We start from the raw sequence: 18,239 nt of genomic DNA on the forward strand, positions 1-18,239 counted from the left end.
TAGGTAGGACAATGTCGAATCGAAATTTTCACCCATGTCAGCTGCCATGCTTGTGGCATTTATTGCACCAGTGTGGAGTAATAGTAATAGGATGAAATTTAATAGTGAGAAGTGTAAGGTCATGCATTTAGGGATTAATAACAAGAATTTTAGTTATAAGCTAGGGACGCATCAATTAGAAGTAACGGAGGAGGAAAAGGACCTTGGAGTACTGGTTGATCATAGGATGACTATGAGCCGCCAATGTGATATGGCTGTGAAAAAAGCTAATGCAGTCTTGGGATGCATCAGGAGCGGTATTTCCAGTAGGGATAAGGTGGTTTTAGTACCATTATACAAGGCACTGGTGAGACCTCACCTGGAATACTGTGTGTGCAGTTCTGGTCTCCCATGTTTAAGAAGGATGAATTCAAACTGGAACAGGTACAGAGAAGGGCTACTAGGATGATCTGAGGAATGGAAAACTTGTCTTATGAAAGGAGACTCAGGGAGCTTGGCTGTTTAGCCTAACTAAAGGAAGATTGAGGGAAGATACGATTGCTCTCTATAAATATATCAGAGGGATAAATACCAGAGAGGGAGAGGAATTATTTAAGCTCAGTACCAATGTGGACACAAGAACAAATGGATATAAACTGGCCACTAGGAAATTTAGACTAGAAATTAGACAAAGGTTTTTAACCATCAGAGGAGTGAAGTTTTGGAATAGCCTTCCAAGGGAAGCAGTGGGGGCAAAAGATCTATCTGGCTTTAAGATTAAACTTGATAAGTTTATGGAGGAGATGGTATGATGGGATAACATGGTTTTGGTAATTAAATATTCATAAATAGGCCCAATGGCCTGTGATGGGCTATTAGATGGGGTGAGATCTGAGTTACGCAGGAAAGAATTTTCTGTAGTATCTGGCTGATGAATCTTGCCCATGTGCTCAGGGTTTAGCTGATTGCCATATTTGGGGTCTGGAAGGAATTTTCCTCCAGGGCAGATTGGAAGAGGCCCTGGAGGTTTTTCGCCTTCCTCTGTAGCATGGGGCACAGGTCACTTGCTGGAGGATTCTCTGCTCCTTGAAGTCTTTAAACTACGATTTGAGGACTTCAATAGCACAGATATAGGTGTGAGGTTTTTTTTGTAGGAGTGGTGGGTGAAATTCTGTGGCCTGCATTGTGCAGGAGGTCAGACTAGATGATCATAATGGTCCCTTCTGACCTAAATATCTATGAATCTATAACAGCTGCTTGGGCGAGAGAGTGGGAAAGGCTCTGCACAAACTTCTCTTACTTAAATCCATTGGTAGTGCAGATTTTCAGCCGTCATCTCCTTTAACTAATTTAACCTAATCAATTTACCAGAGTCCTGTGGCGATAGGGAAGCAGTGATGGGGACAGGCAGAGGATACTGCTAGCAGTCACAACTCTGCACACAGGTGGCCTTAGGATGACAGTTGTTCTCCATAAACTAGGGCAGATATGGGGATTCTATCCTCCTGAGATAACAGAGCAGGCCTTTTTGGATACAGTGTTTTTCTCCCCAGTCTGGAAAAAAGGGGTCTGCAAAGGAAACCTACACACAGTCTGCTCTTCCGGTACCTGTGAGGCTACTGCTCCTGACTGGTCAGCCAACTCAGTGGTCAAAATAAAACAAAGATTCATAGACTGACATAGGGGTCAGGGAATGTCAATATGCTTCTTAACAATGACCAAAGACTGGAACGAAGAATGGCTTTCTTGGCAAAATACTGAAGAGATGTAACATAGACATTGTTGCCTTCAGTGAAGCCTGACTCATTGATAAGTCCCACCTTGAGGAGGTGGGAGCAGGCTACATGTACTACTGGACTGGCAAAATCAAGGATGAGCTGAGACAGTCAGGAGGAAGGTTTGCCATACCTTCTAACATTGCCTGCAGAGTTAATGACTAACTTACGATGCTCTGCATCAACTTGTCCAGAGACTAGTAAGCCACTATTATCAGTGCCTATGCACTGACAATGACTCATACAGATCTGGTCAAGGAGGTGTTTTATGAAGGTCTTAGCAGGGTCATCAGAGGGGTGCCACATGAGGATAAACTCATTGTCCTTAGAGACTGTAATGGTCTTGTGGGAGCCAACTATGATACATGGAGAAGGGTGATTGATAGGCCATCAAGGCATTGGCCAACTACTTCTCTCCAGGTGTGCCAAGCTCAATCTCACCACTACTAACACAGTCTTCCAAAATAAATATAAGACAATGTGGGTGCATTCTAGGTCAAAACAGTGGTGCATTTTGGACTATGTAATTGTAGTCTAAAGACATTAAAGATGTGTACATCATCTGCTCTTCACTGGCTGTTGAGAAGTATCATGCTACTACACTTCTCACCAAAGTGTCCCAGAAGAAGCCTCAGACCACCAAAGAAGATCAATGTGACTGCCATGAAAGATCCCAGCACACAAAAAAAGTTGGAACAGATGCTGGAGATTGCATCAGTGTGCCACAAGCTCAGAGATGTCATATATAATATGGCATCCAATGTTCTTGGCTTTGTAAGGTGGAAACACTAAGATTGGTTCAATGAGACTGACCCTAAGATTGACCCCAGCTACTGGAGACTATGTACATCACACACAAGTTCTACATCTTGGACAAGAAATCAGCAATGAAAAAGGACAGGTACCGTTCGGCCAAAAATGCACTACAAACCTAATTAAGGCTAGTGAAGAAACACTGGTGGGAGCAGAAAACTGTAGCACTTCAGGAAGCAGCTGACAAGTATGACATGAAGGCCTTCCACGAAGGTTTCTGTGCACTGTACCAAGATCCAGTGTACATTTTTTTGTTCTCACAGCAGATGGTAACCAGCTGCTCACAGACAAAAGCAATATTCTCTCTTCCTGGGCAGAACACTTTGATAATCTCTTAAACTGTCCATCCGCTATGTTTGATGAAGCTATCGACTCACTCCTGCAGTGTTCTGTCCTGTCCTGGAAGATCTGTCCAAGGATTCTTCTTTAGATGAAGCTACTAAATCCATCAACCAGCTGTTCACAGGCATGTCTCCAGGCCATGACAGAATTTCACCTGAAAGTGTACAAATGTGAAGTGTACACATCACCAGGAAGCTCATCAGCCTTTTCAAGACTAAATGGGAACAAGGTACCGTACCCCAGAAGTATAAATATGTTTTCATAGTACATCTATACAAAAGGAAGGGAAATATATCTAGCTGGGACAACCATCATGGAATCTCTATGTTGTCTATAGCAGGGAAGATCCTCCCATGGGTTATCCCCTAAAAGCTTGCCTCTGACCTCGTGCAGTCAATGTATCCAGAGTTACAGAGTGGTTTTGGTGCTGGTTGTGGCACCATGAACATGATTTTTGAAGCCTGACAAATACAAGAAAAGGCTTATGAACAAAACAAGGACCTGCACATGGTATTTGCTGACTGGCCAGGGTGAGTTTATCAGAAGCCTTCCCTGTCACCAACAGGAACAAAGAAGGATTCCTAATGGCTCCAGTCCTCTTTGCCATTGTCTTTTCAGCCATGCTCTGCAGGACTTTGGTAGAGGTGTACACATCCAGTTTAGATTGGATAGGAGTCTGTTCAATCTACAGCGACCCAAAGCCTGCACCAAGGTAATTGAAGAGATATCAAAAGAGCTCCTGTTTGCTGATGACTGTGCCCTCTTTGCACTCATGCTCAAGGACATTCAGCTTATTGTGGATAGCTTTGCCTAGTCCTCAAAATGCTTTGGTTTTACAATCAGCCTGAAAAAGATGCAAGTCATATACCAGCCAGCACCAGACCACCAGCATCACAAGCACCATGATCCCATCATAACAAATGACAACACACTCCTCAACTTGGTTAGGAAATTCTGCTACCAGGGTAGCTTGCTTTCCAGAAATGCCGTGTTGGAGGATGAGATCATTTAGTGCCTGACAAAGGCCAGCTTTGCATTTGGCAGGCTCACCCACAGGCTCTGGAGGGAACATGGAGTCTGCCTCAGAACCAAGATAAAAAATTACCTCACTTTGTTGTAGTCGTCTCACTCCTCTTTGGCTGCAAGACATGGACACTCTACTGACACCACATAAAACGTCTGGAGAGCTTCCATCTTCACTGCCTAAGATCCATTTGCAATATCAAGTGTCAGGACAGGATCCCCAACGCTGAGATCCTTGAGAGTTGCCAAATCTCTGGCATCAAGAGCATACTCATCAGGGCTCAACTTCACTGGGTCAGACATGTGATCCGTATGGAGGTTTCCCATATACTGTGCTCTACAGTCAATCGAGCATGGGAATCCACTCTGAGGGTCGACCCATACTTAGATATAAAGACACCTTGAAGGCCAACCTCAGAGAGTGCAAGATAGACATTAAATCCTGGGGGAACTTGTTGCACTGGACAGACTTCGATGGAGAGGTCTGTGCCAGGAGGTTGTGTCCACTTTGGAGGAGTAGCATGTGAGGTTTCTGCAGGAAAAGAGAGCACATTGTAAGGCCAGCACCTCAAACCCTTGCCTCCAGTAATGACTACACTTGAATGACAAGCCATAAAAAATTAATAAACCCAGAACTTAAGTCAACACCAGCTGAACACTCATCTGCAAGGTGACAGGAGGATCCAACGAATAGTAGATCTGCAATGTAGTCCATTAATTCATTTCATCCAGAGACTGAGTCTTCTAATGGCTTATCATCACCTACACTCATGAGTAAGGAACTATCTTTTGTAGTACTCTGCTTTCATTCTTTTAGCAAATGTATATGTACCAGATCACATCATCCCTTGGGAAACCTACCAAAAGACCTGAGATATTTGAATTTCCCAGGTTGAAACTCCATAGGTTTCCACGGTTTCATGCAAGGGTGCCACTCATGGAGAAGGCAGAGGGTATATCCTATGGATGCCCTGATATCAGGTAGGAAGAACCATGGATCTTGGGGCATCCTAGAAAGACTAGAGAATCCATTTAGAAGCCCAGATGATCCAAAGTACTCGCTGGATCCCTGATCCTAGAGGGAAACATGGTCTTGTCCCCATGGAGCTTAGAATTTGAGGGCCCAATTCTGCCATTGCTTACACAGGTGCACCTCTGGCTCTTATCAACCTCGCTGGTAATTGCACCCTTGTAATTGAGGGCAGAACTGAGACCTAAGTAGATAGACTGAAACCAATACATAGAAATGGTTAGAAGGGTGGAAATATCATACAACACTGAAGAATCTTTAGGGCTTTTAAAAGAGAAAAAGTAACATGTTTTAATTAATTGGGATTGATAGAGTTGATGAAAGCAGTATATTTTAGGGAGGAACATGGAGGAGAAGTTGGAAGCATGGTGCACCATGTCAGGATGGGAATTCCATGTCTTTAATCCACTTCCCGTTCCCTTTGTGTAAGGACATTTCCCATGCCTTGTAGTCCTTAACCTTCCAATTTCCTTAGGCCTTACTCCTGTAACTAAGTAGAAATTAGCTTGTGGCCTCTTATCAGCACTCTCACTATTTTAGTTACATGTCCCTCTGTTCTTCTTGTTTTATTCACCTTTTTTATGTTATGATTATATATACAAGACTCCACCCCCTGATCTGTGTAGGATCTAGTCTACATTGATTTCACTGTAGCTTTCAGTATCTTCATAATGAAACAATTCCGTTTATCACTTCATGTATTTTTTAAAATAATTGTAGTTTACCTCGACTTTACACAGATCACTAGCAACATGAATTTGCCTTTCTGAGAAGACAGACATCTCCAGGTTTTCATCTAATAGCTTCAATAACTATTGGAATTAGACAAATTTAATTTCAATGGAAAACACACTGTCTTCTTAGAAACATCATTTTTTAGAAATTAGTTCTTGATGTGTTGCTGCACATTCCTATTACAGGACACTTTGTTCTAACCTATAACTTTTCTCAAAGTGAATGGGCCTGTACCTTTAAGTAAAGTTACACTAATGCATAAGTGTTTGCAAGATTGGCTTGTAACAAGCAATTAAATTGAGCTTTAAATAAATGATCTGAATGATAGATAGGAAGGACAGTCGTTCAAATGGTGACATTTCAGTTCAGCTAGATTGGATTTCTTCCCTTCCACTTAAGACAGTTCCTACTCTAATTTTATATCTTCTTATTGGATTTTTATTTTTTATGGTTGGCCATGTGATAGATCATTTTATGGGGAAACACACAGATATTTTCTAACAGCAAACAACTATATTTCAGCTTGTTATTTTCAAGTTTCATTACTGTGCCACTGTAACTCCCCACTTTTTTTTTCAGACTGAATGCATTGAAATATGAGCTCTGACCCCCGTGGACAGAATTTAATGAAAGGCACCTTCACTGGGAAAGATCAGTACTGGTAGAAGAGTGGTTAATATTCTCACTATTGAATCATGCACAGATAATGCAAATGATATTGGTCTTTTTGTATATTGAATGCTGGGAAAAAGACTATAGCTCTTAATCAGCTAATAAAGGCTGACTCATGAATTCAAATATTTAAATGCTATTTTTAAAAAGATACGTTGGTGCAAATGCATAATTGTTTGCACTATAAAAGTACCAGTGATTTTAAAAGTTAGATGCTGTTAAGTTAAATTTAGGTTCTGCAATTGGAACTGCATGTACAGATCCCTGTATTAATCCTGCCAGCTAGTGGTTCTCCCTCATCAAATTTGATGGGTGTCCTAGAGATTTAATTTAACCAGATAATCTGAAATTAAATAACTGAGTTATTCATAAGAGAAAATTGGGTAATTTAGTTTACTTATTGAACAGTGAATAAATATTAACACTATGAAGCACTTCTGTGCACTTATTTTCCTCTTATATCTTTTCTCTTCCTGTCCTGGAACTTTGTGGCTTTGGGTTCTTACTTAGTTATATTTATTTTTAGAAACAGCAACTTCTTTTGAAAATATTCACACAGTCAATAAAAACCTGTAACTTCAAAGTGTCCTTATTTATATTTAAGTCCTTCCTATTACATGCTGTTTGTTGCTCTTTGGCTATGTCATCAATCCCACTGGAGTTCAACAAACTTAACGGATCCTCTTTAGGTTCCCAGACCTGTCCATTTTCCATGTACTCTCATATCTCTGCAGCTTCTGATGTAAAACAGATTTTAAGTTTTTGTAGAGCAGAGGTCAACATGAAAGCCTAAAACAAAATAAAAAGCTGGCACTCAACTTTTAGTTCTGGTTTTTATTATAACACAAAGCTAGATTACAGTCATTTTAAAAATGATAGTATTGTCCTGCATCAGACGCTAACCCTCACTGTAACTCAGTTTTTAAGTTACCACGGTGCCCAGTTTAGATAATTTATGCACTAGTGAATTATCAGCCAGAGGAATTGCAACCCTGTACAGTCACCATACTACAATTTACTGGTACTTTGCAAATACAGCCTCTTGTATATTTTCATTAATTTGGCTGACAGAAGGGCCAATGATGGACAGGGAACCCCTTATTTCCATGGGTGAACCGTTACTCACACAGCTGTTGAATTCAAAGAGCCTATTAGTGTGGGAACTGGTCACCAGTGGGAGTAATAGATTCACAATCGGGCACCATTGCGCGAATTCCCTAAAGTTCCACACTAGTTCCTTCACATTTTGTAACAACTTAAGGTATATAGCACTTGTAATTACAAGTTGCAGTTCCAAAGAATCAATAGATATAATGGGCCAAATCCTGGAATCCTTCCTCAATTTTAGCTCCTATTTGAAATATATGGAAGTTGAGTCTGAGCAGGGACTATGGGCTGCAGGATTTGGTCCATTGTATTAACCTGTTTTTGACTGTTTATGTACGTTTCCAGTCTTCTGTCTTTTTTCCGTGTTTAACCGGATAGAGATAGTCACAAGAGGTGAAATTTACCCTAGTGCTTAGCGTCCTTAAGTCTGCATTAGAGGGCAAATCCAGACCCCTTCTCTGTGGCCACATAGGGCTGTGTGGCCATGGAACCATTGCGGGTCTGCTGTGCACAAGGTGAGAGTTGGATGTGGGCTGTGTGTCCTCTGTAAGGGATCAAGCCCTGCTCTGTAAGTTCTCCAGGCAACAGCACACACAGAACACAGATTGGCTGGGGCAGGAGGAGGATAGGTGTGGACAATCAGCTGCAATGTAGCTCTTCCCAACCTCTCCTTCATGGGGAGGAACATGTGCAGAGAAATGCTCTGCAACTACTCCATGGCATACATGGAAGGATTCTTCTACTTTTCTGCCCATTCATCAGCCCAGCCCTGGATACTCAGGCCAGAGGCTGGGCACTGGATTTGGTTTTTGATGCACAAACTTCCTTTTCTCCCTGACCTGACCCTCCCCCACTTTCCAAAACAAAAAAGGCTAAATTTGGGTAAACAAAATAAGCTGGGGTACAATTAAGAATCGTTTTTCACAATAATGATAACAATAAATTAATAATAATAATATTAAAGTGCAATTTTCATACTACCCTGAAAGGGAGGAGGATTGAGATTGAAGTAAAAGGATGCTGAGTTGTGCCCAGTACCTCACAGGAACAGGCCCCCAGAATAATGTGTTAATTATGGAGAGACAATACACTGTCCATCACTAAGGCTGTGACTAGCTTTCTGTTATAAATTTGATTTTAGCTGTCCATCTCCCTGACTCCCAGTCAATAATAAACCAATCTGTGTGACAGTCTCATGTGCCACCCTCTTCCTAGCAGAGAAGATATTTTGGTGGAGTAAGGCGTTTGGGGGGGAATTGAAACAGGCATTGGTGACATATGACACTTTGAAAATCAGAGATTTTTTTTGGTGTGTCACAGCTTAAAAATATCAGCTTGGCCTAGAGTTTTCAAATATCTTTGCTCCTTTCCTCTCAAAGAGAAATTAATATTTTGGGGTAGGACAGGTAGTGAATTTTAAAGTTGTTTGTTACAGCTGTGTAAATCTCTTGAGGTCTCATGTGCACAGTGTAAACACCATAAGGACTCATGTGGACAGTGTGATGTTCATGGATTTGTCACAAGAGACTTGTGTGTGAGAGGGGATGCTGCTGCTGGGTAGCTCTGAGCAACAAGAAAGAAAAATGGGTCTGGCAGATAACAGACAGTCTGGGATACTGTGGGACTCTGATGCAAGGATCCCTCTGGTGCTTATAAAGGCATCAGGAATTCCTACACAGGGACACTGGTGAAACTTACAAGTACACAAAGGACTTCATCAGAGTCCTTGAAGTTCCTATAGGCAGACTTGCCAACCCCAAGTGTTCAAAAATCGTGCGTAAGGACCTAAAAATCATGGGATTTATTTAAAAATAATGAGATATTAACAAACAAAAGAAAAGCAGGAGGTCTTATCGTGTGCTTTCTAGAGTTTGAGCCTTTAAGGGTCAGATTGTCACGTGTTCTCCACAACTATGAGGGTGAGAAACTTTTTTTTTAAACGAAACTTGAAAGGTTCATGTAATGGCATGACTTCAAAATCTGCGGCTTTAAGACAAACACCAAATATCTTGAGACGCACGTAAAATCACAAGAGATGGCAACACTGAACAAGGGACTCCATCATGGCACTCTTTTTCCACCAAGTCATAGTTAGTAATCCTGCAATAAGTTCTCATATGTATTAAATGCTGATTTTTTTTAAAAAAGGAAAGTGCCCCCTCAAATCCTTTTACATTACAACAACAATATTAGAACATTGTCATTATTTTAAAAACACTATTGACACTCAGTAAATTTAAAGATAAAAGTGTGAAAGGGAGGTATTTAGTACATTTTGGTTAAAATCAAAGGGTTGTTTTCAATGCTGTCTGTATTCAGCAGCAAAGAAATTCTTTCCCTGGGTGTACACACATTGGTTATTGTGTGAAAACATATACATTTTGTAAGACAGGATAGACAATGGCTCTTAATTTGATTTTTACAGAGTAATAACACTTTGGATACTGCCACTTCTCGTTCTCTGACATCTTCTGCCTTCACATCCCTTTCTGTTGTTCCTACTGGAAAGGGACACATTCTTAATATCTGCAGAAAATCTTTTTCAATACACAAAATATCAGAAGGAGTTCAACACCCATTCCTCCACAATAAAACTGTGGTATTAGCTCCAGCCTCCTACTCCAGTGCAGATGCTTAATCGGAGATGGAAGGGAATATCCCTCATACCATAACAAATCTTCAACCTAGCTATCAAATCATATGGTGCTCCAAGAATTGAACATTGAAGCTCAGTATTTACGTATTATATTAAGCTGTTTAAAATTATAGATAGGAGAATGGTCAAAAGAACAGTTTTCAGATCCCCACATCCTTTCAAGGAAGTAGTATAATCCAAGGAAGGCCATAGGGGTCAAAACATTGATTTTCTGTCTCTCTCCGTCCCCATTCTTCCATCTATATTATTTAAACTGCTTAATATAATATGTAAATATTTGACCTTTGTTGCATAGTTCTTGGGTGCCATAGGATCCAGTAGATGTTTTGAAAACCTAAAATATGGAACCACAAGTACAGCATTTTTATAAAACACAAACAATCTGTTGCACTGGATACTCACATCCTATCTGCTAAGTGCAATGAGTGCTACATGATTTCTGAGCACTCTTCACATCTTGAAATGTGACCTGAAGGTCCTAACATGAGAGGCACAGGAAATATTGAAAGAGAATTGAATTTTCCATATTTGATGCAGAATTGCATTTGTCGTAATAAATAGGTTTGTTCTGGAAAAAAGATGGAGCATGAAGACATTTACTACTAATGTTGAAGAACACCATGTTTGCATGTTATAATTTAAATAAATTGTTCAACTGTGCATTCTTATAGTAAAAATCTTTGCATTCCGCCTGTGTGAGTGCTCTGTACTCTTCTTTATATATTCTTCTAAGTAGAATTCAGGAGTCTGGAAGGTTCAGAAGGGTACTCACCTAATGTTCCAGAAAGTGCTCTGAATTATTTCTCTTTACTTTTCTTGCCCATGTTCTTTTTGCTACCACTGTACAGCATACATTTATCTCATCTTTCAGTTAATATACTGGATAAGGATAATATACTGGATATTTATGAATGCTGATTGAAGACAGGTGGTGTCTCATGTTGGTTATTAAAAGTGGTGTCCCATGATTTTTACATGGCTGATACTTAAGAGACAATTTTGTCCTGAACCTGCACTTCCACACAGGGAAAATTTCATATTGACACCAAAGGGATCAGGTTCAAGTATAACCTGTTATGATTCCAAAATGAACTCTTATACTCAAGAAAATGCTACATAAAAAGCAATACATCCAAATATTTAAATTCCATGGTTTTTTTAATTCACTAATGGCCAGATTCTGTATCTCCTTGTGTAGTACTTTATCAGAAGCACGTTGAAATCAGTAGGTTTACTCTCAGAGTAAGTTACTACCCAGTAGAAGAAAGAGTAGCAGAATTGGGGCCTAAATCTACCTGTGTGTATATATTCAGATACCTCTTTTTATACTTCCAGCCATACACAGAAACAATACGCACCTGTTATTTTACAAGCAGAATTTTTTAAAGTCGGTATTTTACTTATTTTAGAATAATTTTAAAAATCTCATTTTTAGTTAAATGAAAATCTGGAGTATTCAGAAACTCACTTTTCAGAGAAGCAGCACACTGTGAATTTTTGTTGTTGTTGTTGCTTCATGTGTGTTTCCAGTGAGGTGTCAACTCTTTTTTTAATGGTATGAAACCTCAATGTGACATACTGACATAAAGCAACGTGTCTAACCACCCCAATGATGCAGCAAGTCAAAGGAATTGCCAAAGGGTGCAGTTCACACCAAAAAAATGGGAGCGCAGTAGGGGAACAGTTTGTGGGAAACAGACTATAAATCTGTTAAATGTAGTTTAGCACAAATTTAATTAAGAAACATTTTGTCAATTTTCAACCAATTAGGGTGGTCCATTGGTTGAAGAGTCCTCCTAACCTTATAACTTAGAAGGCTTTCTATTGGAAAAAATAAGCTAGCTTCTTTTACCATAGGCCATTTTGTGCTAACAGCACCAGAGGGGAAATCTTAGCTAAATGTTTTTAGAAAATGAGTAGTGAATCATAATAAATGTATATAACACAAAAGCATTTTTAGCTGAATTTCAAGTTTCTTGTAGGGAGGGACAAGTTGAAACTCTATCCTTTCTAAACTGTAAAATACGCATGTATTTCCCCTACCATACATTTAATATATATATTTGTTAGTGTATTAAATAATTACAACTTCCACTCGGTACCAACCTCAGCTGGAGTCAAATTTATGAGCTAGAGGCAAAAGGCTGTAGACCTGTCGAGTACCCCTCCAATGCTCTCTTTCATTTAAAAATGTTATATATAATGTACGCCCTAGTAATTCAATTTCTGGACAATACAGCTTTTATGGATTACCATTATCATAGGCATTTCTAAGGTTTTCATTTCTACAGTATTTGATTGCACTGAATTAGTTAGTCCAGGATTTCAGAATAACCAGAATAATTAGAGTCTGCAAATCAGATACGAACCCAATACCCAGTGTCCCCATTGCTTCTTTTTCTACCCAGTTCTTCTTCACTCTGAGTGCAGTCATCTCATTCCTGGGGTTGAATCCAGTGATGCCCATCATTCCTTTGTTACCCCTTATTCTTTTCCCCCAGTCATCACAATAGGCACAGTTTCTGCTGAGTGTGGGGTGGCTGACGTCTTCATATTTCTTAAACTTTTGTGTCTCCCTGCTCAGTGGAGCACAGAATGCTTTGCATGACTACGATGCCACTCATTTCAGAAGACATAAAATCAGGCCCTCATCCTTCATGGAGATCTGTATATGTCTACCTTATTCCCACTCAGAGCCCTGAGACATCATGTATTAGCAGAAATCTTCATACACAGAACCCTTTGTAGGATTTGAGTCTGTTTAAATAGTTTTTGTATATTTAAAATTACAGTAATTGATGGCAATGTGGATGTGAGCCTCAGTCCTACCAGCTGCCTTGCATGGACAAACACCCTTGTGATTCTCCATCAAGTTTTCTTGGGCTCTGTGTTGGCATTAAGGCCCATTCATGCAGATCAACTGGTGGGATGGGGCCCATAATCTCTTTCCCAATTAATCCCAGCTGGCATAATGCTTCAAATTGCAATTTGGGGCATTAGAAAGAGCCCTGTGGGAATGGGTTGAAGATCAGAAAATTCTTGCATGTTTGGAATACACAATCATGAATCACAGTTTAAACAGTAGCCATGTAGTTGTAGCCATGTCAGTCCCAGGATGTTACAGAGATCGGGTGGGTGAGGTAATATCTTTAATTGGATCAATTTCTGTTGGTGAGAGAGACAAGCTTTTGAGCCACACACAGCTCTTCTCTCTCACCAACACACGTTGGTCCAATGAAAGATACTACCTCACCCACCTTGTCATTTGAGTGTGACAGTTTGCATTTCTTTACCTACATGTATTTAAAAAATCTCAACCATAAGAATGTTTTTTGAATATTTAATACTAGCTGCACACTTTAAATATATTCCTTTAGGAAAAAGTCCTATATAGGGATGGAACCAATAAGGTTCCATAAAGAATACTCTTTAGAAACCTATATAATTAAATAGATAATGATTTTGCTACTATAGATTTCTATAAAGTTTTTTAATCATCCTATAGAATTCTATAACAGGGGCTATATTTCTATAGGATGGTGCAAAAAAGATATAGCAAATGTATGGTTTTCTATTAAATGCTAGATGACTTTTCCATAAGGGCTGATATGAAAGCATATGCAGCTGTGTATACGCCCAGCACAAATTAAATTAACTGTTTGGATAAGATTGTACCTTTGAGGCACAGTCCGGAGTTAGCGGCAATGCAAAGCTGCACTGTTCTGTGCTCCCAGGAACACAGGGGTATGAATCCCTTTGGGACACCAGGGGATGGATGGAGGGAGCAGGCCCTCTGATTGTGACACAAGAGGTAGAGGCTCCTTGTGTTCCCTGCACATGCACTCTCACAAGTCAAAGTATACAGTATGGCATTAGGCATGGTGGTTTGACGGATATTAGGGTGCTGATTACACTACTCCAGAAACACTTGGAAACTGTCAGATTCAGATGCTTAGAATGGGCATGGGAGTGACAGCATCAGCAGCACAGAGCTTGTTAGAATGCCAGCGCTTTGTACATGATTAGCACAAAATAGTAGTATCCTAAGGGTGATTCACCATTGTCCCCCATCTCAGCCAGTGCCCAGGAGAGAGTAAATGTCATACAGTATAGTATTCCTTGGGTGTCACTTTTCAGGGCTGTTAAGTTCACTGGTTTAAAAAAGATATATTAAACATGTCTTTCTCCACTGGAGGAGCATGGCATGCACGTCCAGCAGCAAGAGAGATGGTGGCACAGCGCAGCAGCAAGTGACCACAGCAAGACCCCTGAGTTGGAGGAACTCTCCATTAGAAGATGAGAAGATCACAGCAGGAATTCAGCGCATTCACATGATGCAGATAGACCAGAATCGGTTGCAGGTTAGGAGCAGATGAGAGCCGGGGGTGATGGGCTCTGCCCCATCAACAAACCAAACCAAATGACTTATGAGGAGAGGCTGAGGGAACTGGGATTATTTAGTCTGCAGAAGAGAAGAATGAGGGGGGATTTGACAGCTGCTTTCAACTACCTGAAGGGGGGTTCCAAAGAGGATGGAGCTTAGCTGTTCTCAGTGGTGGCAGATGACAGAACAAGCAGCAATGGTTTCAAGTTGCAGTGGGGGAGGTTTAGGTTGGATGTTAGGAAAAACTTTTTCAGTAGGAGGGTGGTGAAGCACTAGAATGGGTTACCTAGGGAGTTGGTGGAATCTCCTTCCTTAGAGGTTTTTAAGGCCTGGCTTGACAAAGCCCTGTCTGGGATGATTTAGTTGGTGATTGGTCCTGCTTTGAGCAGGGGGTTGGACTAGATGACCTCCTGAGGTCCCTTCCAACACTGATAGTCTATGATTCTATGAAATATTTTGTAAAGAACAAAAGTATTTTTTCTAACTCCCATTGAGGTCAGTGGGGATCCTTCCATTCACTTCAGTGGAAGTTGGAATGAACCCTTAGTTTGTTAACCATAACTAAATAATAGACAGACCCTTCATAAAGTACCTTAAAATACCTTTAAAATTATGGCTGTCCAATGACTTCAGCAGCTAGGTTACGCAGTATTGCAACAAAAAGGACTGAAATGGGGAACCTTGTCTGTGTTGGGCTGGTTGGTTGTAACCACGTGTAATATTCTCAAAAGTGCCTAAATGACTTAAGAACCTAAGTCCCATTGAAAGTCAATTATCTGAAGGATGAATCTAAAATGGCTGGGTAACATGAATAACAGTCTAAATCCAGCCACTGAGTGACTGCAATGTTCTCATGAGTCTTGGGACGCCCCTTGTAGCCCAGATTTGGCATCTCTACGTCTCTAGAAGTTGAACAGTGAGATTGTTCAGCGCATTCAGCTGGCCAAATAGGGTTGATTTCTGATATATTCAGTCATTTATTTTTCCCCACCCACCGCTCAGCTACTATGTATGTGGTATGCTGATCCCCTTTGGCCATTTACAGTGATGGCATTATAGAGCTCTAGCTACAGTTATGGCTGGTATTTAAAATAAGCAGGTCATGGTGCATGTATACATTGTGTGTTACAGGCAGTGGTTGCAAGCGGAATGTTCACACAAAGTGTACGGCATGCCAGCTCACTTTATTTCAGTAAGGGATGATTTTTCATTGGATCTTTTTACATGCAAGTCAGGCTTCATGTTGCACACAGGAAATAAAACTTCCTTCACTACAGAGACAAATAGCAACATGTGGATGGGAGATAACAGAAATGTACATGCAAGTGCAAAAATTAAATATGTAAATATGAAAATGAGGGAATCCTTTTTTTTTTTAAAGTCATAAATTGTCACTGCTGGAAATTACATGGTGCTTTATTCTCTAAACAGCCCTTTTCAGTAGGACAAAAAAAATTTGCCATAGATAAGAACCACCATCTGGGAACCCAGTGCTTTACAGTTGCCTTCAGTGTTTGAAACCTTTTCCAAACTTCATAGCTAGCCTAAAAAAAAGAAGAAGATAATATTAGAAAAACGAATTCCATGTCACACAGAATTTTAATCCATTCCCCTTCCTAGCTATGGCTTCCTCCCTGCTGCAGCATCTCACCCTCCTATTTCAGTCCCTTACATTAGAAAGAAAGTGTTTATTTTAGAAAATGTCTGCTGCTTCATTTCTCAGGGACAGCTTTTACTCAAGTTCTCCCCTCAGCCCACCCTGTGTCCCTCCTAGCTGCATAGGACTATGTTTTTGCCAGCTATTTAGTATAAAAACGATTACCTTGGCTTCCTGCAAGCCCTGCCACCGCTCAATGGTGGTGTGAATAGGCTGCTTGGATGCTGCAGAAAGCAGGGCGCTCAGCGATGATGTCGGCTGTCTCTGAGCCACGCCACACTGAAGCTTGCAGTTAAAAGCTGCCTCCAGGAGCAGCAGAGGGTCTTAGAGATGCAGACTCCAGTATGAGCAATGCATATTACTGGACTCAAAATTCTCCTTGCTCGGTTAGCAGGGAGGTTTTTCTGTGGTACTAGGTTTTGTTTTTACAAAGGAACAAAACAAAATCCTGTCGTTTTCATTAATTGTCAGGAAAACAAGTGATTAAAATATTTCTTCAGCAGATGTGTGGCTGGCAAGTCAACAGGAACTGAGCTATTTTCCTTTTGCTATGCAAGGGCTTTACACGCGTTATTCCCATGTAGATTATTAATTGTTTGGGCAAGGTCTGTCTTCAAATATGTGTTTGTGCTGTGGCTAGCACAATAGTGATCTAATATTAGTGAGGGAGGGTCTGTAATCAATAATATACAATACATGGATTGAAAAACGGACCCCAATGTTCAACTGGCCTCAAGCTGCTGACTGTCCTGTTTTTTGCATTGTGCAATTTTTTCATGTGCAAGTAATAATGAGCATATGCCCATTTTGCATGCCAGTTGGCCCAATTTCCATGCCAAAAATACACCCTAACCTGTTTTTGTGCATGCAACGAGCTCAATGTGCATGTAAAAACAAGAGTCGGAGGCTGAATCCTTGGCCTTTAAAATGACCTAACATATTTGTGCCCTTTATACTTGTATTACCATAAACATTTCCCCAGTGGAGGTAGCCTTCATTAATCAAAATTCTGTGGTGATTTTTATATGCAAAGAATCCAGGCAAGAAATGGGACCAGCTATGGGGAGGTGTAGAACTGCCCAGAGGGGTGCGCATCTTTCTTGGAGCTTCCTGGTGTGCGACTGAGGTGGGGCGGCTCCACCATCAATTTTGCAGCCAGCTGATACAGAGGGGGCACCGTGGCTATAGTTCCACCTCCTTCCTTTCTTGCACTCCATTGGAAATACACAGCACAGGGAAATGCCCTTATTCAGACAGCACAAGGGATGAAAAACTTCTTGTGCCTCCTCCACCACTCCCATGCATCTGTGTGAGGGCCAGCCATGAGCTGGTCTTCAGAGCAAAGTGAGTGGGGAGGGGAATATGAAAGGGGTCTGGCCCTTTGTTTGTTTGTTCTGCAGGAACACTCAGAAACCCCAGTCAGGATAACGGGCCCCATCGTGCTAGGTGTTATATGAACACACCACCAGAGATGATCCCTGCCTTCAAGGAGCTTGCAAACTAAAAGGACAAACAGAGAAAACGTTTTGGGGGAAAGGAATACAGTGCCCGTGCAAAGTGACTGGGGCATTCTGGGCACTTGGCTTTGCTCCATTGCTGCTTCTCTTAAATGTATACATTTAAATTAGAGGGCAGGTGGGTGACAGCAGGAAGGAGTGAATAAGCCCGTGAAAAAGAAGGAAGGAGAATAGACACATTGAGGAGCAGGGCAGGATGGGGAAGAGCACAAAGGGCAGCGGGGAAAGAGGCTTGCAGCCAAGTGACTGTGAGGAGGAGGAGATGTTGGGGCAAACAACCGTTCAGACAGAAAATATTTTCCCATCACTGGCATCAAGGGATTATGAACATGCTGGGGGAGCAAACGGCCCTAGCTAGGCCTTACGTTGCTCTGCTGCTGCTGCAGCTCCCAGCTATAGCTAGGGAAGTCCCTGATGCTCCTGTGAGTTAACTACTCGAGAAAGTGTCTGCTTATCTATCTTGCTCTCACCACAGCATAGGCACCACTGGGGAAGACAAATTGGTGGGCAGCTTCAAAGATGCTGTCAGTCCCTTTTGTTTACTCCTTT

The 18,239-nt window shown here is 41.0% G+C and overlaps 2 long non-coding RNA genes across 2 annotated transcripts in view; one reads left to right on the plus strand and one right to left on the minus strand.

Moving 5' to 3' along the window:
- Positions 1–18,239, plus strand: part of LOC125642965 (uncharacterized) — a 444,275-nt gene that overhangs the window by 351,070 nt on the left and 74,966 nt on the right. The window lies entirely within an intron of this gene.
- Positions 15,682–16,684, minus strand: LOC125642964 (uncharacterized). Its single transcript, XR_007358540.2, has 2 exons — positions 16,339–16,684; positions 15,682–16,060 (listed from the first exon to the last, which is right to left on the minus strand). It is a non-coding gene; the product is annotated as an uncharacterized LOC125642964 (long non-coding RNA).

The sequence above is a fragment of the Caretta caretta genome, chromosome 9 (genome assembly GCF_965140235.1).
Source record: "Caretta caretta isolate rCarCar2 chromosome 9, rCarCar1.hap1, whole genome shotgun sequence".
NCBI lineage: Eukaryota > Metazoa > Chordata > Testudines > Cheloniidae > Caretta > Caretta caretta.